The sequence below is a fragment of the Cricetulus griseus genome, chromosome 5 (assembly GCF_003668045.3).
Source record: "Cricetulus griseus strain 17A/GY chromosome 5, alternate assembly CriGri-PICRH-1.0, whole genome shotgun sequence".
Taxonomy (NCBI): domain Eukaryota; kingdom Metazoa; phylum Chordata; class Mammalia; order Rodentia; family Cricetidae; genus Cricetulus; species Cricetulus griseus.
In genome coordinates this window covers 69535539-69561895 of record NC_048598.1, presented here as the reverse complement: position 1 = coordinate 69561895, position 26357 = coordinate 69535539, and the positions used below count along the sequence as shown (strand labels likewise).

At 47.9% G+C, this 26357-nt stretch overlaps 1 protein-coding gene across 4 annotated transcripts in view; it reads right to left on the bottom strand.

Moving 5' to 3' along the window:
• The window catches only part of Gli2 (GLI family zinc finger 2), a 227399-nt gene that overhangs the window by 123731 nt on the left and 77311 nt on the right, over nucleotides 1-26357 (bottom strand). The gene's annotated exons all lie outside the window — the stretch shown is intronic.

Genomic DNA, 26357 nt, shown 5'->3' with positions numbered 1-26357 from the left:
GAAGCTCTGGGTTCAGTGGGAGATATTGTCTTGAAAATCAAGGTGAAGAGTGACTGAGGAAGACATCCAGTTTTGATCTCTGGCATCCACAGGTATGTAACGTGTGTACGCACATGTATGATTGTATATATACACACACCAAAAAATCTCTGCCATTCCAGACTGGCCCCTGCATGCTGACTGACCCTCATGCTCTGGGCATCCAGACTGAAGCCTAGCTCTAACCAGACTTAAGCTGTAGCAGAAAGCTCTACCCAGAGCTAGGGTGGAATGGAGACACAGCATTGTCCCAAGACCCTGCTTCTTCTTCTCTGTTTCTCCCAGGCCTCAGTCACTGCAGGCAGAAAACATTCATTTTTCAGACCCAAGTCCCCAGCATCTGGCCTGGCCTGGCTAGGCTGTCTTGCTCTTGGTAGCCTGAGGTCAGTCTCATGCTTTCTACTGGGCTTTCCTGGGCTTGGACCACCTGACCTTCTCTGTACTCTCAGACATCTTTAAGGGTCATCTTTTAGCCCCTGTTTCCAATTGGGGAAGCCTGTACCAAGTACCTCTGAGAGCCAGCAACTGACCTGCACAGAGCTCCTGCTGAGAGTGACTTGCCCAAAGACACAGGCTACCTGTTCCCTGTGCTTCTTCCCTTGGCAATGTCACAGTCTCTGCCCTCATACCTACTCTCCTGAATCCCTCCACCCCCAGGAAAGTAGGGTGCAGCATTACACTATCTTTGCTTCCAAGAGTTAGGCCAGCATACAAGATATAGAGCACAGTGAATAAATGTTGACTGGCTGTTCAGCTGGAGGGTGGTGGTCCTGCTGACCTATCAAGACATAGAGAACATTTAGAACTGTTGACAACTCGAGAATCACAGGAGTGTTTACCATCCAAACCAAAGGAATGAAGCTATAATGGTGCCACTGGTATTCCAAACCAAAGGAATGAGCCCATAATGGGTGGGATTCTAGGCTTCATCTCCAAATGTGCCAGGGAGGAAAGAGAGCCTGTGGGCACAGAGTCCTTGCTCTAGCCAGTGACAGGAACAACTGCTGGCTCTGTCCAAGCGTGGGCAGCTTGCCACCAGCCCTGGTTCAGAGTGTCATCTCTCAAGCACTACCCCCTTGTCCTGCTTGGCTCTGCTGGCTCACACATGTGCCATGGGAATGTGGGTGGCTAGGTAGGAGGCTGTACATTTCCCAGCACTTTTTCTAGTCGGACATGGCACCACCCTAGCCCAAGAGGGCTCAGGGGGCATGAGACTCAACTCTAAGTGTCTCTGATTTTCCAAAGCCTGAACAGAAACTCTCCATGGTTCGATCCATTCTCCTCTCTGGACTCCCCACTGAAATCCATGCTCAGGACCTGCCACCAAGTTCCCTCCATGTGGCAGATGTCCCCAAGGCTCCAGGGCACTGGTACTCTAATTCCAAGCCTGTCAAACCTCCTAATAGTGAGTCCTCTCCCTCTAGACCTCAGCTGCACACATCTTGCCACAGCTGGATCATCTTTACTGATAGGTACCCCCCCCCCACACACACACACTGGACAAGCTTGGGTGATTCTCTGAGTTCCTGATTGTCCTCATATCACTTCTGTGGCTGTGATAAAATGCCCTCACCAAAGGCAACTTTGGGGAGATGGGGTTCATTATAGCTCAAAATTCCAGGTTTCAGCCATCAAGCAGCAAGAGGGTAAAGCAGCCAGTCACATCTGATCCAGTCAAGAGTGGAGAGAAATGCATGCATGCCTACTGCTCAGCTCGCTTTCTCCACTCTTACACAGCCTAGGATCCAAACTCACAGGGGGCTGGGTCCTCCCACATCAGTTAAGATAATCAGGACAATGCCCGAGGCCAACCTGATCCAGACAGTCCCTCATTAGACTCTCTTCAAGTGATTCTACACTGTGTCAAGTTGACGGTAAAAATTATCACACCTCCCCAAAACCCCTACACCCCAGTTCACAAGACTCTCACACTCCAGCAAGACACAGCTCCCGAGGCCAGTCCCACACCTGGATCTGCCCTCCCCCCCCCCACCTCTTGCAGTAAAGATACCCATTTTGAGTGTCAAGTCAGCATAGGTGGTTGTTTTGGAAGCAGGCACTTGCTGCCCTCCCCTGTCCCTTTCCTCCACTGTGGGCCATGAGGTGGGCAGACAGAGCAACAGGTTTCAAGGGCAAGTGTCAGATTTAAGTCACATTCTGCAAGATAGCCCAGCACCAACAGAGCCTAGGCACCCCACAGCTCCTGGAGGCATCAGCCTCATACTGGATTTTCAAATAAAATAAGCAAAACCCAACAGACAAAGAACATTAGGCAGTCTCTACCTGAAAGGCCATCCTGGGCTCCCTTAAGATGGCTCACAGTGCAAGAGCACCAGGAGCCAGTCAAAACTCAGAGAGCCCTCTGATAGCCTCAAGACCACTCCAAAAAGTGCCCCACCCCGGGGTTCTCTGAAGTGTGCTTGTGGGGCAGTAAGTGAGTATGTACATTTGTGAAGTTGGCTCTACATAATGGAGAATGGGCATGCAGAGGCCAGAGTTTGACATCCATTATCATCTTCAATCACTCTCCGCTTCATTGAGACAAGATCTCTCTCTGAACCTGGAGTCTATAGACTTGGCACAACTGGCCAGCAAGCTCCGGGAATCCTCCAGTCTCTGCCACTTCAGCTCTGAACTCCAGATAAGCTGCTGCACCAACTGTCTCAATGAGTGCTAGAGATTCAAACTTGGGTCCTCGTGCTTGCTCAGCAGGCCCTTTGCCGTGGGAGCCATCACCCCAGCCCCCAAGAAGCTGTTGCAGGGCTTTTCAAGCTGTTTCATTTGCATTTTCATAATTTTTTGGCTTTAAAGACTAATCTCATCCATCCCAACACATGATTAAAAAAGAGATCAAACAGCACAGTGGGATTTATAAATGAAAGATCAGTCCCTTCCCAGCACCCTGAAGGCAACGGCTTCTTAGAAATTTCCCTGAATTTGACTCCTCCAGCAGCCACATGATCTATATAAGAAATATTGTTCAACAGCATGTTTTCATTCTTGAGTTCGACATTGGCCTTGCTCCTCCATGAATCCCACACCTGCAGATTTACAGCTGATGCTTTCCCCAAGCTAGCACTGGAGTCCCTCACATCTGGTGCTTTCTGCACTGTCTGAAGGTCAGGCCTGGCCACTGTCCCCTATCCAAGATTCTCCAAGGGAGCATACTGCTACCTTGTAGTCATTGCCTCCCCTCCTACTTTGCATGAGAGAGCAGTTAGGGAACTGGTAAATAATAAAGTTTAGTTCCACCCTGCATCACTGAAAGCATCCTTATTGAATGACTAGGTTTGGCTGGTAATGATTGACAGGTTCCCTCTCCCCTGCATCCTGGAGAGCAAGTTCTGCCACCACCACCCCTCCCTGCCCAAGGTGTACATGTTCATGTGCATATAAGTGTGTATGGAAATGCATATGTATATGGGTGTGCCTGCATGTATTGCACCTGCTCTGTGCATGTGTGTGCGTGTGTTCATGTGTGTGCACGTGTGTAAGGCTGACCTTGGGTGTTTTCCTTTATCAGTCTCCATCTTATTTTCTGAGACAGGGCCTCTCACTGAGCTTGGTTCTGATTCAGCTAGAGTGGCTGTCCAGGCAGCCCCAGGGATCCTTCTGTCTCTGCCTGCATGGTCCTGAGATTATAAGTGTATGCTACTCACCTTGGCTTTTCATGTGAGTCCAGGCAAGCAAAATCAAGTCCCCAGACCCAAGTTCACAGCCTTGATCTGTCCACTGCTGCTTCCCAGCCAAGCCTTCTGCCTCTGCAGACAAGTTTTGCCTTTGGTTTGTTCTCTCCTCTTTCAGAAGTTTTTTGAAACATTACTTGATTCTTGGTTACTTGAAATTTCACAATTACGTGTTTAAATCATACCCCCCCCTTCCCTTTAAAGTACTGGGAAGAGTCAGAGCCACTCTAGTACGGAGTTTTTTTATCCTTCTATTGCGATCAATTCTCTTGTAAGAATTCTTTCACAATCTCCTTCCATCTGTTTTGTATTTCACTAGCACAGACTTCTACGACTTGCTTTCATGTCCCGCCTTTCCAAAGGTTCTCTGGAAATGCAGTTCCTGTCTTGTCTTTTTATTCTTCTTTCAATAAGGTCTCCATGAAATTGCACCTTCCTTTTGTTTAATAAGCTTTATTTCAATCATCATATTCTGAACTATTTTTTAATTGTTGTTCTACAACCTCCCCAATCCTATTGCAGGCATGTAATGCTTTCTAATATCTCCCGGGGATACAATGCTAATGTTTCCATTTCCTTATTTTGTTGTCTGTTTGGGTTCATTTGTTTAAGACAAAGTCACATTTGACCCATTTTGGTCTTTCTCTGTACCCAAGGATGACCTTGAACTTCAAATCCTGCTGCTTCAGCTTCCCAAATGCTGAGATAGCAAACAGGAGATAGCATGCCCAGTTTGCATGGTGCCAGAGATGGAACCCAGGGCATCACAAGTTTGAGACAAGCACTCTTGCAACTGCCACATCCCAGCCCTTCATCTCCTCCCAAGGCTGCTGTTTGAGGACCATATTTCCCAGCTGTTTCCAGACACACTGCTTTCTTATATCTTTAGCTGTCATCTCAGCCTCAAATGTCCATCCCGTGTAGAGAAGAACTTTGGCTGGAACCTTGCCCAGGAGTTTCGAATATGGGTGGGGCTTGTCCAACAGTAGCTTCAGGGATTCCACTGGGCATCTCCAAGCACCAGAAAACTCCAGGCTTGGCTCTGTAGCCCAACAATTTCAGGATTTGCCCAATTACCATAGACTTTTGACTCTACAAGCAGCTCACAAATATCCATTCTGTCACTGTCGTCACCATCATCACTATACCACCATTATCAACATCATTAGCATCATCTTCACCACCACCATGATCATCACCACTAGTACAAAAGAAACACCGAAATTCCATTCATTCCACATAGACCAGCAAGTAGAGGAGAGATGTCAACAGCCCTTGTTTATTTTATTTTATTTATACTTTTTGTGTGTATGTTTGAACATGGATGTGGCACATGCATGTATTGTGCATGTGCATGCAAAGGCCAGACATCAACATCTGGCCTCTTCCTCCATCACTTTCCACCTTGTTCTTTGTGCCAGGTCTGTCACTGACCCTGAGGCTCACTGGTTCAGTTAGACTGGCTGGCAAGGACACCCCCACCCCCTGTTTTCACCTCTAAGCACTGGGGTTACAGGCCCTAGATGCTGTATCCAGCTCTTTCACATGGGTTTAGGGGATAAAGCTTAGGTCTTCGTGTTTGAACAGCATCTCCCCAGCCCCACCTTCTGACTTCTGTTCTCAAATCTACAGTATAGCACAAACATCACCATGTTAACCGCTGCAGTTCACTGGCATTGAGAACCTCATCACTACTACGAAGCCACAGCCACCATCCATTTCAAGTAACTTTTCACAGCAAACTGAATGTCCGTGGTTATCAGAGGTCTTATCCCCCTCCTTCCCAGATCCTGTCAACAATGCTCCCTTTACTATATGAATATGGAAAGTCCCGGGGTGAGATCATCCTGTATCTCTACTTTTGAGACTGGTTTATTTCTTTGAGCATCATCCATGTTGCAATGTGTTGGTGTTAACTTCATTTTTCAGGCTGAGTAATATTCCATTACATGGTCATGCAACCTTTGTTTACCCCTTCACAGTTCACTCATTTAACCCCAAAGTAACTGAGAATAACAGCTGGGCAATACTGCATACCTGCCATTGCCCCAAACAAGACAGGGATGCACTCAACTCCCTCTTCCTTTGCATCCTTTTCTCTTTCTGTTATTTGTCCCCATACTCACAACCCACTTCTCCATCAGCACAGGTGGCCTTCTTGACCAAAGACTAGCCATCTTCAGTAGGAACACAAAGCTACCACCATTTGGAGTAGAAAAAGGCCAAAGAGCCAACAAGACTTCTTTCTCCACCCATTCTCCCTCCTGCTGCCAGTTCCTTCTCAAAAGTTTCCCAAAATAGGACAGCTGATGGGAAACAGACTCCAGTGTTCATATTCCTGTCTAAATACTGTACCCTCATCTGAGGACTGAGAGGTAAAGTACTTGCCATACATGAGTTCAATCCTGGTTCAATACAGTAGCACTTGTCTATAATGCTGGCACTCCTGAATCCAAATGAGAGGTGGAGACAGGAGAATGCCTAGAAGTCAACTAGCCTGGCATACTGTTTTGAACAATAATGTAGAAGGAAAAGATTAACACCTGAGGTTGTCCTCTGATCTGAACATGCAACACACACACACACACACACACACACACACACACACACACACACACACACACGAGCGGGACAGAAAGAGCAAAGCCAGGAAGCCAGGGCCTCCTTGGAGATAGCTTGTGTTCTCTCCCTGATCTGGGTGCACACCTCCAGGTCTGATAGAATGGTGAGTGGTGCTACGGAGCTCTGAACAGCAGAGTGCCCAGCCCAGGCAACTGGTAAAGCCCAGGCTAGAGCAGGAATCTGAGCCCATGTGCTTTCCACTGGTCTCACCCATCATGTCCCATCCCACCCCATCTCAGGAGCTGAGATAAACATTCTTCCAAAGTTCAGAAGCCAGGAGCATCTGTAGCACTTGCTCAGGTGTGCACAGCGGCCCAACAGGCTCTGTCAAGATGCAGCCTGTATTATTCATGCCTGTTCTCTCCTCCCCAGCTTCTGAGGGAGGCCGCCTTCGTGGAGCAGTCTGCTTGCTTACTCCAAAGGGCTGCTCTGAGAACTGCTCCTGCGTGAGCCTAAGCGCCTGCCATTAATAAAAGATAAACAAGAAGCATTCACCATGGTGACATCTGCTACATGGGCCCCCCAGCAGCCCTCCCCTTTCTGGGCTTTGTAGCCCTATGTGGTAGGGAGGAGGACTTGGCAGGGACCCAGCTGTCTTCTAAGCCTTCATGTAGAGGCCCTGGCCTCAGCTGGATTAAATCAGCCACCTGGCTCAGAACACAAACCCACCACTGCCTTCCCTGTCCCCTACGTGGCTCGGTAGGCCCATCTGAGAGCCAGGGTCTCCCGGTTCACACTGGGAGGGCAATCAGAGCAGTACAGGGCTTCCCACCCCGACAGGCCATCAGCTTGTCATCATCCTCACTGGAAGTCTTAGGCCTTGGCAAGCTCAGGAACTGCCAAGGTTCTGCCTCCCATCATGGAGGCTCAGGAGGGCACTTTGCATGTTCCAGCTCTGGGCCCCCACCTTCTTTTTAGCTAGCCAGTCATCCATCCCTTCTCCCAGGTCCCCAAAGGCTAAGTTTTGGATCTCCTCCTCAAAGCTGTTCCTGAAGTTTTTATTCTTGTGTGTCCCCTCCTCCAAAGACATATTAAAAATGACATTTTACAGGCTAAGGAGGTGGCTCAGTGCAAAAGTGCTTGCTTTGCAAGAGGGAAGACCAAGTTTGATCCCCAGAACCCACATAGCAAGCCAGGCGTGATAGTGTGTGCTTAGAATCCCAAGAGCTGGGAGTGGGTGGGGGTAAATAAGCAGCCCCTGGGCTTAATACCGACCTGGTTGTCAGCAAGAGATGCTGCCTCAAACAAACAAAAAAAGTGACAGTGCCTGAAGAGTGCCACCCTAAGTTGTCCTCTAGTCTCCAAATACAAGTGCACACATGTGCATACAGACCCACAACCCCCCCCACACACACACAGAGGAAGGGAGAGAGGGGGGGAGGGAAGGAGGGAGACAGAGAGAGAGAGAGAGAGAGAGAGAGAGAGAGAGAGAGAGAGAGAGAGAGACTATATTCTACAAATGTCCTGGCTTAAAGGTGAGTGGTACAAGCTTTTGCTTCCCAAGTCAGCCTTCCAAGCCCACTGAAGCAGCTTTACTTACAGGATCCTCAGTGACTGACCCAACTAGGTGTGCACAGGACTGTCCTAGGAATGCCCTCTGACCTCAGCAAACCAGATCAGCTAGACATCTCTGCTGGTCTTCCTGTCCACACTGAAAACAGTCAAAACTGAATTACCATCACCAGCCTACACACGCACACACACACACACACACACACCTGAAGAAGAGCCAAACAACCACAAGGAAACATGGCTACAAAGGCTAGAAACCCTTTTTCTACCTAGCCCCAGCTTGGGGATATAGCAATGAGGTCCTCTAGGCAGCCAATGAATGACAAGCCTGTGTCCTGCTGTGGCTCTGACTGGCTGGTCTCAGTCTCCCTAAGCCTCCAGTTTCCTCACTGTAACACAGAGAGGATTATGGGAGCAGGTCAGGAGCCACACTGTAATTCATGTATCCTGGACTCTAGCAATAAGGAAAAGTCCAGAATACAACCTGTCACATGAACTACACATTCCAAGGACCCTGCCCAGGACCTAACCAGTGAAGAATACAGGCAAACAATCTGACGTGGACAGCAGAGTACGCACCCTGTAGGAACCTCTGCAAACCTCAAACCCACCTACCCCCTGGAGTCCATCAGGAAACCATGGCCTCAAGAACTCAATTAAAGCACTAAGTCCCCTGGTAGTACAAGCCAAACCAGAACATGAAACCATCTGGGGCGCCTGGCTGCCATTGCTTTCTGGCTCCCCCAGGAGCAACCCACCAGACCCTGGCTACCTAAGAGGGGACATCTGAGAAGGAGTGCAGAGGAAGCTAATCTGGGCAGATTGGAGAGTAGTATAGGTACGGGTGTAGTATAGGCATAGGTGCGCATGTAGAGGCCAAAGGGCTGGGATACTGTCTTTAGGAGCAGGCCTCTCACTGGTCTGGGGCTCATCTCACCAATTAGGTCAGGATAGTAAGTTGCCCAGCAAGACCCAGGGATGCATTGGTCCTCACGCCCTTGGAGAAGGAACTACATATATGTGCCACTTGTCTTCATCCCCTTGGAGCAGGTACTATATGTGTGTGCCACCTTGCTTGGCTTTTTTACATGGATTCTGGGAATCCAGCTCAGGTCCTCCTCACAAGCACTACAGTGAATGAGCCATCTCTCCAGACCCAGGAAATGAGGTTGATACCCAAGTAGGGCTAGAGTTGTTCATCCTTAAGCAAATTCAGCTTAAAGCCATTAGTCGGCTAGGAAAAAAACTAGCAAACTGAAACTCAGAGGCCATATCTATTCCCAGCTTGGTTTAATGCCACACAGTCCCCAGTGGATCACAACATATTCTCTATACCACTCTCCATAGCAAGCAGCTATGATCAAGACCCTGCATAGACTTGGAAGGACAAAAACCTACCTATGGTCTTCTGCAGACAGGGACATGGACTGCTGGTGTGGCCCTAACAACTGTCCAGCACATGCTACCAAAAACTGGGGCTGGAGCTGGGGAGACATCTCGGTCTGTAAAGCAGCTGCCATACAATCATGAGAACCTGAGTGTGGGTTCCCAGTACCGACCTTAAACCAGGCCACGGTGGTACAAATCTGTGACCCCAGCACCAAGGTGGGTGGACAGCAGAAGATGGAACAGGAGCAGGAGGAAGGTCTCTGGAGCTCACTGGCCAGATGGTGAGCCCCAGGTCCAAGTGAGAGACACACTCTAAAAAAGCAAGGTGCCGAATGATTGAGGAAGGCACGGAACATTGACCTTTGGATTCTACACATGTGTGAATACCCACACACCCACACACAATGCACACACCCACACAACCACATAGATATAGTCTACATGCAAAGAACCAGGGATGACATGGGACATCAGAGAAGACCCTGCACAGTGAGCTAGAAATAGGAAATAGGAAATAGGACAGTCCAGAAGAAACTCAGGCCTGGAGTCAGGCTAGAACATTCACAGACCATGCGAAAGCAACCCACAGAGTCAAGCCCAACTACAACCTCATTGTATGGAGCTGCAACCAGAAAGAGTGTGAGCAGACAATATCCTCTCTGAGATGCTCTGATAGAGCCAGAAAAGATGCAGTGTCTCCATCTGCCTCTCCTCTTACCCCTGTGGTCCAGTCTTCAGTTGTTATGGACTTAGGACTGAGGCCTGAACAGCCTCTGGGTATAAATAGTTGCATCCCAATAACCCGTTGTCAGTTGAAAATACAAGTTAAGCAGAAAATGCAAGAAGCCAGGGAGTTAGCTCAGTCAGTAAAAAGTGATTGCCATCCAAATGGAGGACCCAAGTTCTTCCCCTACAACCCACATAAAAATGCCCTGGGCTTACTGCTTGGCCATATGTCTAAGTTCCAAAGATACATGGAAAGTGAGGCTGGAACAGGGACCTGGGCACAAATATACAGCTGTATATTTGTAGGTAAAGGTCATAGGAAATTCCTTTAACTACCAGAGCAGTGGGTAAGAAGCCCAAGAAGCCAAAGCCACCCTCACAAGCCAGGTAGCCTTGACCATGAGCTGCACCCTGAGTCCTCCACATACTCTCTCAAATAGGTGAGAACTCAGGCACAAGGTGAATAGCACGGCACTGTTTGGAAATGGCAATCTAAACACCCATCAGAAAGGGTCTCGTTAAATAAATTACAGCCCGTCTGTATAATAGAATAACAGACAGCCATAAAAAGAATGAAGAAGCGTTTCTTTCTGGTGTGGAACAATTTGCAAGATGCATTGGCAGGGAAAGTGAGAGAGATGCCGACAATTGCATTAGGAAATATATACACATATATGCATGTATACAAATTTATAGATAAGCACACATACATAAATATTCCAAAATTATGTATGAGTTATGCGTGCACATCTAGAATATCTCAAGACAATGGATGTGTGACAAACAGGTAACACTAGTGCCTGTAGGGAGGGGAACCAGTTGGCTTCTTGGGAGATAAGATTGAGAACCAGGGTTCTCAGCAGATAGCTTTTACCACTGTCAAATCCCTTTTTTGTAACCGAAAATCCAGGACAGCCAGGGCTACACAGAGAAACCCTGTCTCCAAAAACCAAACAAACAAACAAAAACAAAAGCAAATTCTCATTAAGTAGAATATTTTACATGCGTAGGGAGGGGAGGAATAAGCATTCATATGTGTGCATATGTGGTCCAGAGGGCAGAGGTTAATGTCACTTGTCCTCCTTGGTCACTCTCCATCCACCTTGTTTGCCAAGACAGTATCTCTCAGTGACCCTGGATCTCACTATTGTGGCTAAACTAGTTGGTCATCGAGCTCCAGGGACCCACCTATCTCAGGCTATATGTGCCTGGGTGTTTACCCAGGTTCTAGGGAAACTAACTCAGGTTCCCAGCTTTTACAGTAAGCACTTTACCAACTGAGTCATCTCCCCAGCCCCCAAGAGTCTGTTTTTCAGTTGATAAGTACAGGTGGAGTACCCTTATCTGAGAGTGTTGGAGACAATGGGATTTGCAATGTTTTGGATTTCGGATTGCATATACACAATGAAATACCTTGGGCTTGAGACTGAATCAAAGCAAGGGGTTCAGTTCTAACATACAGCCTAAAGGTCATTCTGTGCTTGGAGCAAAGCTTTACAATGCATAATTTTCCATGGGTGGTGTCCTGTTGGAGCTCAAAAATATTCACATTTTCCAGCATTCTCTGAGGGATATTCCATGTCAGCTGGATGAGGAGTCATGTAAGTCGTTCTATTTCAAACAGTTAAGTAGTGCTGAGGAGATGCCCCAGTGGGCAGTGTGCTTAAGGACCCAAGTTCAAATTCCAGAACTCATAGAAAGAAGCCAGTTATGGTGCATGTGTTTGTAATCCCAGAACTGGGGACTCAGACACAGTTGGATCTCTGGGACTCACTGGCCACCTGGCCTACTTGGCAAGTCCCAGATCAACAAGGTAGATGGGTACACAACACTCAAGGTTGTCCTCTGGTCTACACACACACACACACACACACACACACACACACACACACCATGGATAATGAAATAAAATCCATATATATATATAACAAGAAGCCAAATACTTCTAACAATTCATCCAGAAGAGTAGACAGGAGAAGGGCTTAACTAGCATTTTAAGACAACATCAGTGGCAGCAGCAATCTCTCTCTCTCTCTCTCTCTCTCTCTCTCTCTCTCTCTCTCTCTCTCTCTCTCTCTCTCTCTCTCACACACACACACACACACACACACACACACACACACACACACACACACACCTTCCAGACTGGATATGTCCCGGGCCCCTCCCAGGTGAGACTTAAGTACCCTACCTGACTCAGTGCTTGGGTCTTCACTGAGGTGCGGTGCTGGGGATGGCTCACTCTCCTACACACATACAGCCTGGCCAGAATGAAGGAGACTAGTTTTCCTTTACCCTCCTAACACATGGTACACAAAGACATGATTCAAACAATGCTCAGAGCAGGCAGAGTTTCCACACAGCAGACCTTCTGTGAAGACCACCTGAGGAAGAGGGGAATCCAAGAAAGTCAAGAAGTCAGAGCCCAACATGATCACTTACAAGGTAACTCCAGAACTAGGAAAGAGGGTCTGGAAGGAAAATGTCTGTGAGTTCCAGCCAAGTGCAGGCAACAAGTGAGATGCTGTCTCTAAAACACAAAAACAAAAACCACCTGCAACCCAGTTGGTAGAGTTCTTGTCTAGCATGCATGAAGCCCTGGGTTCCATCCTAAGCATGGCATAAAACAGGTGTGGCCTGTAATTTCAGCACTCAGAAGGCAGGTGGACCACAAGTTCAAGGTCATCCTCCTCTACATAGTGAATTTGAGATCAGCTTCAACCACAGGAGACCTGAGAGATAGAGATGGTGTGTGTGTGTGGTTTTTTTTTTTTTTTTTTTTGTGTGTGTGTGTGTGTGTGTGTGTGTCATCCACACACACGGGGGGGGGGGGAGAGGAAGAAGAGGAGGAAGAGGCAGCAGCAGGCCTGCTTGGGTCCCATTAAGCATCTGTACTAAGTAGGGAGGTGGGGGTAGTGGGGACTATCCTTGCAAAGGTGTCAGTTTATCCATAAGATGGTCATGTGACCTGTGAGGAGGACACAGGATGGGCTAGCACTACAGTGAGAAGGATCAGGGCTCTGGCAACCTCCACCTTTCTTTAGGCTGTAAAATTCTTGGTCCCCATCCTGCAGGGACTCAGCCAGTGGGTTTTAGAAGAAGGCAGAGGCTGAAGATTCCCTCCTTAGAAAACCGACCACTTCACAGGTGGATAATAATTACAGTTGTTTCCCAAAATATGGGGTTCTGCCTCTCCCATCCTCTACCTTTAATCTGCCTTGGGAGAGACCAGTGACTGCTCACTCATGGGGAGACTGAAAGCTTTGCAGGCAGAGTATGTGGGAACACCTGCCCAGACGTGCACGGAGGATACCTAGCAAAAGGACCACCTGAAGGTGGAGGACAGAGGGCCCCAGGGTCAGCAGGGATCCTTAAGCTGGGACTGGTGGCTCAGGGGCCAGGATGAGCCCCAGTGTCATGGAGGCAGGGGTGGTGGTCTCTCCCAAGGCATGTGGGTCTGTGGGTGTTCCCATCCATACATGCACCTGTAAGACCAAAGGGGAAGATGGGGTATCCTGCTCTGTCCCTTTCCACCCTTGAAGTGGGGTCTCTCACTGTTGTCAACTTGACACAAGCTAGAGTTATCTGGGATAAGGAACCTCAATTGAGAAAATGCCTCATCATATTGCCTGGAGACAAGTCTACAGGGCATTTTCTTGGTTAATGATATATGTGAAGGAGTGAAGCCCACTGTGGGCAGTGTCACCCCTGTGTAGATGGTCCTGGGTTGTCTAAGAAGGCAGGCTGAGAAAGTCAGGAGGAGCAAGCCAGTAAGCAGCATTCCTTCATGACTTCTGAATCAGTTCCTGCTTCCAGGTTCCTCCCTTGACTTCCCTTAGTGATGGAGTGTGACTTGAGAATTATGAGAAGAAATAAACCTTTATTCTCCAAGTAGCTTCTGGCCATGGTGTTTATCACATCAACAAAAGCTCCCACTAGGACAGCCCTGAACCCCAATGGTTGCACCACTGGTGAAAAGCTGGGTGCCCTTCAGTGCCCAGTGGCACAGATATACCCAGGAGGCTGTACTGTTTGCCTCTTCTTGGGAAATGGGTGGAGGCTAAGGAGGTCACTCCAGAAGGTTTACAGTCACAGGTTTGAGCCTCACTGGGTAGAGAGTTAAACTGACAATCTCATCCCACCCCACCTTGAACCCCAAGCCAAAAAAGAATATAAAACTGATCCCCTATCTGTATTGCTCCTAAAGACCTGGAAATCGGGACTCTTGAGATGGCTAAGTTGGTAAAGGTACTTGCTGCCAATTCTCACCATCTGAGTTTGTTCTCCATCCTAAAAGCTGTCCTTTGACCTCCACACCCACTCCTTGGCATTTGAGAACACACACATACACACACGTGTGTGTGCACTTGAACACATCGTGTATACATGCATACAGACAAATAAATTAAATAAATAAATGTGGTTTTTAAAATTAAAAAGAAAAAAAACTTTAAAGACCCTGGCAAGCATCCAGAAGACCACTTTGGAAGGAGCACTCAGGCCAGCTAAGTCTCTACTCATTACCCCAAATTACAAAGTATGCAACATACTCATGGGCAAGAGTCAGCAGACAGCAGAAAGACCCTACAGTCAGCTTTAAAAAGGACCAAGAATGCCTAAGCAAAAAGTGATGTGTAATAGAAAGATGGGATAAAGGGGCCTGAGAATGGGGGAGAATACTGCAGAAGGAGAGAGCCAAGAAAATAGGAGAGAGTCAGGATTCAAAGGGATCGCGTTTGGAAAATACTTGGGATTCAAGCCTCACATGCCTTTCAAAAGAGCTCAGTAGCTCGGTGCACTTCAGTTTATAAAACCCATGTTAAATGCTTAGCCTAGTGCTCAGGAAAGTGTGGGTTCTGTCCCCAGCACCTCAAGACACACAGAAGCAGTCACCAACAGAGAACCAGAGGAGGCATGAGAATGACAAGTAAGGATATTGCTAATAAATTGCTTATTAAAAAAACGAGACATGAGAGCTGGGCATTGGTTGCGCACGCCTTTAATCCCAGCACTCAGGAGGCAGAGGCAGGCGGATCTCTGTGAGTTCGAGGCCAGCCTGATCTCCAGAGCGAGTACCAGGATAGGCTCCAAAGCTACATAGAGAAACTCTGTCTGGAAAAACCAAAAAAAAAAAAGAGAGAGAGAGAGAGGGAGAGAGAGAGAGAGAGAGAGAGAGAGAGAGAGAGAGAGAGAGAGAGAGAGAGAGAGATGAATGTAGGAGACAGACAGGGTGACCTGAAAACAACTAAAAAAAAAATGAAATGGGACTTACCCCAACCATTCAAAAAGCAGGAAAGAAGGGGAGTTTGGGAGGGACACAGTAGAAAAAAGGAAATGAATGAAATGGTAGGGGAAGGAGAGAAAGGGGTAGAAAAGGGGAGGGGAGGGAAGGGAAACCACTAACTGTAATCAAGATCTAGCACATTTACAGTTTGGATTTTTCCAAACCCTCAAGGACTGGGTAATCCTGGCCATGTACAAGTCTATCAACACACACACACACACACACACACACTTACCTGAAGGTAATCCTTCATACATACAAACCTTTGCATATTGGAAGAAGAACATTTCTTGTGTGTATTTGTGCACACGTGTGCACATTGTGGCACAGTTTTTGAGAGTTCTCTCCTACCATGGAGACCCTGGGAACCAAACTCAGGCCATCACACTTGGCAACAAGTGGCCAGTGAGCCATTTTGCTGGCCCTATATTACTAACCCTGATCTTACCTATTTCTCTTTAAATCAAGTGGTTGATAGAAATGTTAAATTAAACGTGACTCAATTCAGTTTCCATTGGACAGTATTAATCTAGAGAGCACAGGAAAATTCAAAAAGGAAACAAAGCTCAAAACTGGGAAGGACAGAAAAGATTTCAACTTACAAACCACATCACTGAACAAAGTATCGGTAAAGTCTATGGGAACAAATTGCAGCCTAGTCAGTGATGGACAGATGGTTAGGAAAAGAAGTGGCACATAGAACTTAACTAAATGCCAGCAACGAGAAATTGGGAACTATGACTTGTAAACACATATGTCATTTACAGCAGCAGCACAGACTGATGAGGGACTAGGCCTTGGTTTAGTTGGAGACATTCTTGCCACTCAAACACAAGTACTGGGACCTGAGTTTGGATCTCCAGTGACAGTGCCTGCAATCCCAGTGCTGGGGAGGCAGAGACAGAGGGTCCCTAGGGCTTGCAGGCCAACCAAGAGGAGTCAAATCATTAAACTTCAGGTTCAGGGAGAGACCCTGTCTCAAAACATAAAGCAGAGATCAATTTATAGGAAAACACCCAGTGTTAACTTCTGGCTTTTACATGAATACACACACACACACACACACACACACACACACACACACACACACACACACGAACATATGCACATGTACATGTAAATGATGAGCTATAATTTTAAAAATCATAACATACAATTGTTGCCCTAACAAACCAATCCATACCCTGAGATCATGACCAAGCAAAGACAGAAAGGATTTAGAAAAGATAGGAATGAGAAATGGTTGGCATCTCTTTTTAAAAATTTTCAGAAAAGCCGGGTGTTAGTGGCACACGGCTTTAATCCCAGCACTCAGGAGGCAGAGGCAGACAGATCTCTGTGAGTTCAAAGCCAGCTTGATCTACAGAGTGAGTTCCAGGACAGGCTCCAAAACAATACAGAGAAACCCTGTCTCGAAAAAAAAAATTCAGAAAAGGGAGCTGAGCAAAGGAGATGAACGAATGTAAAAGAAACCTGCACGTCCGGCGCATCACAAATGAGGAGAATACAAATTAAAGCAGGATCATTTGGATTGACAAAAAAATAGAACAAAATCATGAATCAACCATTACGTATGTGGAGATGAGAAACTTGCCTAGCTGCTTTGGAGAGCAATTTGACAACATCTAATAAAGCTGAAAGGTGTGAACACCAAACAAGCCAGCTGTTAGTTTCAGATGATGGTGACAATGATGATGGTGGTGGTGAGGATGTGGATTATGGTGATGGTGTGTGTGTGTGTGTGTGTGTGTGTGTGTGTGTGTGTGTGTGTGTGTGTGTGTGTGTGATCCAGAGAGAGAGAAAGGGAGGGAGAGGAATGGGCATGCATGCCCGAACAAGCCAGGGACTGTGTGGCATGGCCAGAGAACTTTGTGGGAGGTGGTTCTCCATCATGTGGGTCCCAGAGATCAAACTCAGGTTGGCAGACTCAGTGACAAGCACCCCTTTACCCACTGAGCCATCCTGCCAGCCCGCAGGACAACAACTGTGTTCTCACATTAGGCCTCAGCATTGAAAATGTTTATGGAGATGCAGATAAAGAAGTACATTTTACACCATAGTCTCTCTCTCTCTCTCTCTCTCTCTCTCTCTCTCTCTCTCTCTCTCTCTCTCTCTCTCACACACACACACACACACACACACACACACACTCACGATTCGAGAAAGTATGACAAGCTTTACAACTGCTTGTAACGCACTGTGATGCTTACTTCATCCTTTCAAGTGCTATTAACTGGGGTTGGCTGAAGTCTCCATTGGTAAAATGTCTGCTACACAAGCATGAGGACCTGAGTTCAAAGAAAAAGTTGGGTGTGGTGGTTCACCCTTGTAATTCTAGCTCTGGAGTGCGAGATACAGGAAGACTCTAGGTTCAGTGAGAGCCCCTGTCTCAAAAACAAAAAAATCAGGAGCCACTGAGGAATATAACTGGCATCAACCTCTAACCTCCACACATATGCACACACTGAAGTGTATACAAACATAAACACACACTCACATACTACAGACAGGTACACACACAAGCATATGCTACAGACACACACACAGACTCTCTCTCTCTCTCTCTCTCTCTCTCTCAAGCACAAAACTGATTTCACAACCTCCTGTCCTCAAAAACTCCTCTGTGGACATGGGGGAGGTGCTCCATCCATGGCAACCACATATGCAACAATAAACACTGCTGAGCAATTTAAGAAGCTCCGTTCAATCTTTTTCTGTGTGCTTGAAATATTAAAGATTTAAATACATCCAGTCATTTCTAACTGTGGATGAAGCATCCCTGTCTATAGAGTTCCACATCCAGAGACTACAGTACTACAGACTGAATAAATATCAGGGCTGGGAGGGGGGAAGCTAACAAACTTGTCCATGAGGTGGGAGATAGCTGTCAGTAAAGTGCTTGCCACACAAGCATGAGAACCTGTGTTCGAATCATGTAAAAAGATGGGTGTGGCATGCCATAATCACATCACTGGGAAAGTGTGATAAGCAGATTCCTGGGGCTCACTGGCCAGCCAGTCTAGCCTATTAAGCAGAGCCTACCTGACACCCACAGGTGTCCACTGATCACGTGTGCATGCTCACCCAGTACATGCATGAACATGCACGTACAATGATGGTGATGATGATGTTACATTCTGAGGCAGGCTGGTGTGCTTTGACCTCTGACTCCAGCCTGGCCAGCCACATCTACTCCATACCCACTAAGCAGCTAGCCACCTGGCTGTTTACCCATTGCCCTCAGCTGCCTTTGCAAGGCCTGGCAATGACTTCCAATTGAATTTTAAACTTTGGTTTGTGGATTCTTATGAAAGAGAATCTTAAATCCAAAGGCCAAGTGTCCCTAAATGGCCTGCCTATGTCCCAGCTGCCAGAGAGGAGGTTTGGGGAGCAAAAGGGATGCTCTGGGCCCAGGACTCTTGGCACTCCTCAGCTCTGCTGGTTACTATAGGGTGGTGCACAGAGGGAGGTGGCTGCTCTGATGACCAGTGTCTGTGGACAGCTGGAGCAAACATCGCGTGGAGGGGTCTGCTCATACAAGGTTAGGGGTTGAGACTTCCAATCCACCATCGTATTAGCCCTGCAAAGAGACCTGTTTCTCTGGCTTCTCTAGGTGGGGAAAAAGAGGTGCAGTAATTGGTCTAACGTCACACAGCTAAGGAACAGTAGATATGGGAGCTGTGCTCATGCTCCGAGAAAGTAGCCACCCTTCACACGCTGAGCTGGCACTGGTGGGTCACAGTGCCTACAGGCCTTCCCCAGGGACTGGGCCTCCGGTCACACTGCCTCTATAGCCTTAGAATCACACTCCAGGACAGAGAGCCATCTCCTAGCCATGGAGGCATGAGAAGAAATAAAAGAAAGAAGTTCAAAAGGATGCTGTAGGCAGATAGGGAGACAAAGGCAAAGGAAAGAGGGATTAAGGAGGTTCGGGGTGAAGCTGGGAGAAGAAGAGCCTCATGTGTCATCCAGGTTGGTAAGACAGAGCAGGTGACCTCTCCACAGGGCTCCTCACCCAGTTGTCTCATCTCAGAGCTGAGCACACACCTCCACATCACCATCCCAGGAAAGCAAGCCTGCCCAGGTCCCCAACCAGCATGCCTACAGGGAAATGGAACAGAGCTCCAGGAGAAGTGGGGGCTGCCAACAGGGTCCTCACTGGAGGATCACAGAGAGAATGGGGCACACATAGCCTCAGGAGTCACCTCTCCTGAACCTGGCTTACCTAACACAGCCCATGTGCCCCCACCCCAACCCAGAAACAGCCTGGGGGTCGGGGACAAAGTGACCTGGACACAGGTCAGCAAAGTGCAGGGAAAAGTCATGCAGCTTCCGATGCCCCCACATACATGTCCAGTGGAGAGCTGGCCTCAAAATGGGAACAGAAAACAGCAGGCAGAGGGGTCTGCAGCTCAGGACAGGCTGGGACTGGAAGCCTTACTGTTCTTCAGGGGCACACGGAGAGGGGTCGAATGCAGCTGTCACCCACAGGGATGACTATGAAAAAGGTAACTGAGATGTGAGCCTCTCAATGCTCACCACCCATGTCCCTGGCGCCAGTGTCAGGCTTTGAGAGTGGGGCTCAGTCTAGCCCTCATGGCCACAGCACAGCCCAGGCCACCCAGTCTCCAGCAGCCACTGTGTCACCCCCCACTTCCACCTCTTCCTGTCCCCTTCTATCATATTGGATCCAAGAGGGAAATTTAATTTTCTGTACTCGATGCCAGCCTTGCCACTTGGCAGAAGTGCCAAGGGCACAAATGCAAGACTCGCATGCTCTCAAGGTTCACAGACAACATGCACAAGATCTATAGACTCCAATGACCTCTGGGGACATCAGCACAGCCTGTCCCAGGCAGACACAGACTGGGACCCAAGCCACAATGTCCCTTCTCTGTTGAGTGAGGCACACACTCACACTTCCCTGCTTAGCTGATGAATGAAGAACTTGGGACTGGAGAGATGGCTCAGTCAGTGAAGTGCTTGCCCTGCAAGCTGCAGGATTTGAGTTCCATCCCCAGAGACTACAAAAAGATCTGTTTATAGAGACACGCAAGTATAATCCCAGCACCAGGGAGGTGGACACAGAACGATGCCAGGGGCTCACTGGGCAGCCAGAATAGCTCAAACAGTGGGCTCCAGGTTCAGTGAGGAGCTCAAAACAAACAAACAAACAAACAACAAAAGCAAGGTGGAGGGGGGTGGCTAATGGGTGGCTCAGCAGTTAAAGCACTTACTCTCTTTCAGAGACTGGAGTTTGATTCCCAGCACCCATATCGAACAGCTTACTACCACTAGTAACTCTGTATCCTGGAGATCCAACGCCCTCTTCTGACGACCGCAAGTACCTGCGCTCATGTGCACACCTATTTAACTAAACTTAAATTTAAAAAGAAAAGGTGGGAGGTATGGGAGAAAGATGCCTGATATCAGTCTCTGGTCTCCATGTGCATGTCTGCATACACACAGAGAACATGAACACCACAAATAGGCACATGGCCAAGCACACACACACATATACCACATACATAGGGAAAAGGGAGGAAGGAGTGAGGGAGGGAGGAGGGAGAGAGAGAGAGAAGAGAGTGGAGAGGAGAGGGAGGGAAGGTAGGGGAGAGAGGGAAGACAGAATATTTCCAGTCACCTGTGCACATTCACCCCACATATACTTAAATCATCGTAGATTACCTGTGGTACCAACAACAACAAGACCTTGTGGCCAGAATGTCCTGCTCAGAAGCCAATCAACAAACATACATACTTACTCCTGTCAGTTCCCAGGCAGGGAACCTGAGGAGACTAGCTGACTGCATTTCACTCACCACTCCCCAACCAAGGAAATGAACCCAAACCCCTCAGGTTTGGCTCTTACTTCCCGCCTTAAATGCCTGTGGCTTCACTCTCTGGAAAACACAGGTGCCTCCCTGCCTGACGTCAGTGCCCTTCTGGGCCCTAGGCTGTCCCAGGACACCTGTCCCCACACCACAGACACTGCCAGTCTCCAGGGAGGTCCAGTAGCCGTGGCCTAGGCTTCTGGGCCATGAAGTTTTTTTCCATGGGAGGAGTGCTAGCCAATGCCCTGTTTAGCACCAATGTGGGACCTTGGGACAACAGTCCCTTGGGGAAGGTAGGCTCAGCATCAGGCATCAAGATGATGTGGCCTTGGGATTCAGGGACAAAGAAAGTGATGCAGAGACAAGGAAGGAGGAAAAGGGGAGGGGGCAGAAAGAAAAGGAAAAGGAGGGGAAAGGGACAGAAAGAAAAGGTGGGGGATGAAAGACTGGAGTGGAAAGGGAGTTGAGGAGAAAGTACAGGGTGGCAGAAATCAGACAAGGAGCAGGAGAAATGGACAGGGACACTGAGGTGGAGTGAAAGACAGCCAGACACAGGCCAGAGCAATGAGGAAACGTAACAGGAGGAAAGTGACAGACAGAAGGAAAGACATAAAATTAGATACAGAGCCAGCAAAGAGAGTATGATGGAATCAGGCACAAAGGAAAGAAAGTGTACAGAGAGGGGTGCCACTCTGTTCCCCCACAGGTGTGCCCTCATCACCATCCTCATCATTTTAAAAATTATCTTATTATTTTAAGTATATGGGTGTCTCACCTGGTGCCCACAGAGGGTAGAAGACGATGTCAGATCCCCTGGAACTAGTATGTGGAACACACACACACACACACACACACACACACACACACACACACACACACACACACACAGTTGTAAGCTGGGAATTAAACTTGTATCCTCTGGATGAGCAGCAAAGCTCTTAACCACTGTGCTATCTTTTTAACCCCCCCCCCAAATCATGCTAAGTGCTGGCCCTGACAGAGCTTCCAAGAAACAGATACCTATATTACCTTTGCCTTGAGTTTAGTCTCTCTCCTGAGCCCCTGAGAGCCACTGCTATAAGGCCATGTTCCCAGAACCCTGCAGCCCACCCTACAGACACACACGGGGTTTGGCACACACCTGTGCACACCTGTGCTTGTGTACACCAGAGGATCCTGAGCTCTTTTTCACTCCTCCTCAACCTGGGCTGAGGGCTCCTGGTGCCTGGCATGTGCCTGCTAGGGCTCAGAGACAGTGCAGAAGGCAGGGAGGAGATAGGAACCCTGTGAGAGTAGAAGAGGCTGGGCTGTTTAAATAGTCAAGGAGGCAAGGAGGAACGCAAGATCTTTCCAACAGCGGTGCTGCACACTGATGTTCAGGCTGGCAGAAGATGCTAGGACCAGGGGCAGGAGAAAGGCCCATACCTAAAGACCATCGGGGAAGTAAACCACCCACCACAAACACAACTCAACTGTGACCTATGCAGCAGCAAACACTAAGTCCAGAGCAATTGAGGCTGCCACACAAAGCTCCTCCACTCAGAAGTGAACAGTAAGCAATCTTACACAAGTGCATGCTTACACATATATCCACAATTAGGTGTACCCTGCCCATAGCCAGCCAGAGATGCTCCATCCGCAAGATCTATGTGTAATCCACAATGCCAACTAACAGGGGTGGAGTCCTGCTGCAAAACCTGCATTAGGGTTCACAAAAAGTCACCCCACAGGCCTCTGAGCATCCCAAAGCCCCTAGGAAATGCTCTCAGTGAACCAGAAGGGCAAGCCACAGAAGCAAGAGGCCTGGAGAGCTCATGGGAATTAAAGGCTCATACAGCTTTCCTACCCCATACTATACGCCACCTAGGGTCTTCTTCTACCAAGTATGCACCCACTTCCCAGCCTAGCAGGCACTTGGGAAAGGGGTGAGGCACCTTATGGGACCAAAATGTGGCCAACTAAGTAAGGTAAGCAGCTCCTGGGGAGCCACTGATGTGCATCTTATTTGAGTCAAGCATGCCCTAGCAGTCTGTGATGCTTAACACTGTCAGCTCAACAGGGTCTACAGCCATCTAGGAGACAAACCTCCTTGTCTGTGAGGCAGTGTCTAGACTGGGTTGACTGAGGTGGGAAGACCCACCCTAACCATGGGCAGTGCGATTATGGGTTTCATAAAGAGGAGAAAGTGAGCCGAGCACCAGCATCCATCTCTCTCTGGCTACAGGTGCAACGTGACTGACTGCTTCAAGTTACGGCCACCATGCCTCTCCTGCCGTGATGGACTGTACCCTTACACTGTGAGCCAAAATAAACTCTTCCTTAACTCTTTCTTAAGTCGCCTTAAGTCAAATATTTTGTCACAGCATCGAGTAAAGTAACTAATACACTCCTGATCACAAAGGGACAAAGATGGCTCCACGGAAGCACAGTTATAGGCGGAGATGGAGGCTCCATGCGTGCTACTATAATAAACCTCATGGAAACTGGGTGCTATTGATCCGGCAACCACCACACATGGTTGAGCTCCGTGAACACATGTTTACACGTGGGTTAAATGTGTGAGGGACGTAAGGGCTGTGTGCATGCAGAATGTTCCAATGTGTGAAGGGTGTGTACAGGTACGGGTGTACATGTATGTGTGGATGTACATGACATGACAAGAATGTACACGTTTATGTATGTGTGACTGCCAATTCAGGGAGTGCATGTATGTGACAGTATATTTATGACTGTGTACATGAGTGTGCAAAAATGTACCTGTGTGGTACACATAAATGTGCACTGGCTGAGCATGAGGGATGTGTGGGAGGGGTGCACATGCATGTAAATTGTGTGGGTGACAGTGTGTCTGTGAGAATCTGTATGTAAAGGCTTTGAGTCTCTCTCTCGTGGTGTGGAGTGAGAACATGAAAGCACATAGAAGACCACATGATCCCGCACAGCCTGGTGGGCATGGGAGACCTTTTAGAACAGTTGTAAGGAACAATGACTCTGGACAGTCATTTAAGGAAAGCTGGTAGTTACAGGCAGCATCGACTTAAATCCTTTTAACAGTGAGACAAATGGATTGGGGTCAGCAAGGTGGCTCAGGGAGAAGGGGGCTTGCCTCCAAGCCTGGTGACTTTGAAGAAAGGACTCTATACACACAGTGTGGCATGTTACCACTCTCCCCGGTGAATAAAAATGGAATTTGAACGAGAAAAATGGAATGACTCAGTAAACTACAGCATCTGACTAAATACTAAATTCTTGCTTCTGTTTGGTTCATGTTTTGTTTAGAAGCAAGCTTTCACCCTCATGGCCAATACCATTGGCAAGTGCTCTCTGTGTGGTGGGGGCTGTGATGAATGGGATCTAACTTTGATTTCTTTCCAGAGCCAAGACCTGGAGGAAACACAGGACAGGGCCAAGAAGTGGTCTAGTAAAGGCTTGATGATCCTGAGCCCTGTGTGAGCTGCAAGGGTGGAAGATGGAGCAAACTCTCCAACCTTTAATTGCTGCTGCCCCAAGTCACCTCAGCCCACTGTAACTTGTGGGATCCAAATCCCCTTCACAAATGGAAAAATGAACTATTCAAATGTATAAGGCCTATGCATGTCTAATCCCAGAGTTTTAGCATCTCTGTGGAGTTGACAGCTCAAATGTGGTAGACACCTCCAGGCAAGGGAGAAGGGACTCAGACTGGCTTCACAGTCACTTCATCTCCAACCTAAGCAGCGTTTCCTCAGAACAGCAGGCTGGCCCGGGGCTCTCAACCCCAGCAAGCCTTCCTCACAAACAAAATGAGATGGACCAAGCCAAGGTGGGACAGTCTCAAAGCTTTAGGAATCTAGGAGTCTTTGGACTGGCTCCATATGGATCCCTTTTTTCAAATTCCTTGAAATTATTTCTTTTTCTATTTTAATTGTATTTAAAGGGCTGGGGCTGAAGCTCAGTTGGTGGAGCCTTAACTAGAAAGGCACAAGGCTCTAGATCCTATTTCCAGCAGTGTATAAACTGGGTGTGGTGGTACACACCTGTGACCCCAACACATGGGAGGTAGAGACCAGAGGATCAGAAGTTCAAGTTCATCTTTGGCTTCGTAATTACTTTGAAGTCAGTCTAGGCTATATGAGACCTTGTCTCTAAAAAATGCTAATGAAGTACACAAAACTTCAAATTTCCCATTGTAATCTTTTTTAAAACTGTTTTTATTTACTCGCTGTGAGAGAGGGCACACATGTGGAGGATAACTTCTAAGGGCAGATTCTCAACTTCCATCATGTGGGTCCCAGGGATTAGACTCAGGTTGTCAGGCTTGTCATTGAGCCATCTTGGTTATGCTGGCCCCCACTATAACCATCGTTATGTGTGCATGCAGCCAGTCCAGTGGCATTTAGTATATCACCTTTCTTGCGCAATATCAGCACAACCTCCAGAACTTTCTTTGCCACCACCCCCAACCCCCGAAAGCTGAGTTTCTATACCATTAACCAACAAGCACACACCCTCTCCTCTCCTCTCCTCTCCTCTCCTCTCCTCTCCTCTCCTCTCCTCTCCTCTCCTCTCCTCTCCTCTCCTCTCCTCTCCTCTAAAGCCTCTGGCAAACACCAGTTTACTTTCTTCCTCTGTCAATGGTCTGACCCACTCCTAGGCAAGGTGGTGGTTTGAAAGAAATGATCCCCAAAGGGAATGGCACTAATGGAAGGTGTGGCCTTGTTGGAGTAGTTGTGGTCTTATTGGAGGAAGCATGTCACTGTGGAGGTGGGCTTTGAGTTCTCATATATGCTCAAGCCATGCCCAGTAAGATAGACCACTTCTTGTTGCCTGTGCAAGATGTATAACACTCAGTTCCTTCTCCAGCACCATATCTGCCTGTATGCCACCATGTCCCACCATGATGATAATGGATCAGTCCTCTGAACTGTAAGTGAGCCAACACAATTGAGTTACTGTGGTCATGGTGTCTCTTCACAGCAATAGAAACCCTAACTAAGATAGGCAGGCATAGGGCACTGCTTCAAGAATCACAGGTGGGGCTGGAGAGATGGTTCAACAGTTAAGAGCACTTGCTGCTCTTTCTTGCAGAGGATGTAGGCTCAGTCAGTTCCAAACACCCACATGGTGGCTCACCAGCATCCATAACTCCAGTTCTAAGGAATACTATATCCTCTTCTGACCTTTGGATACCAGGCATACATGTGATGCACATATGCACATGCATACAAAACACTCTTGCACATAAAAGAATTATTTTAAAAACTGAACACTATATACCTCTTTGTA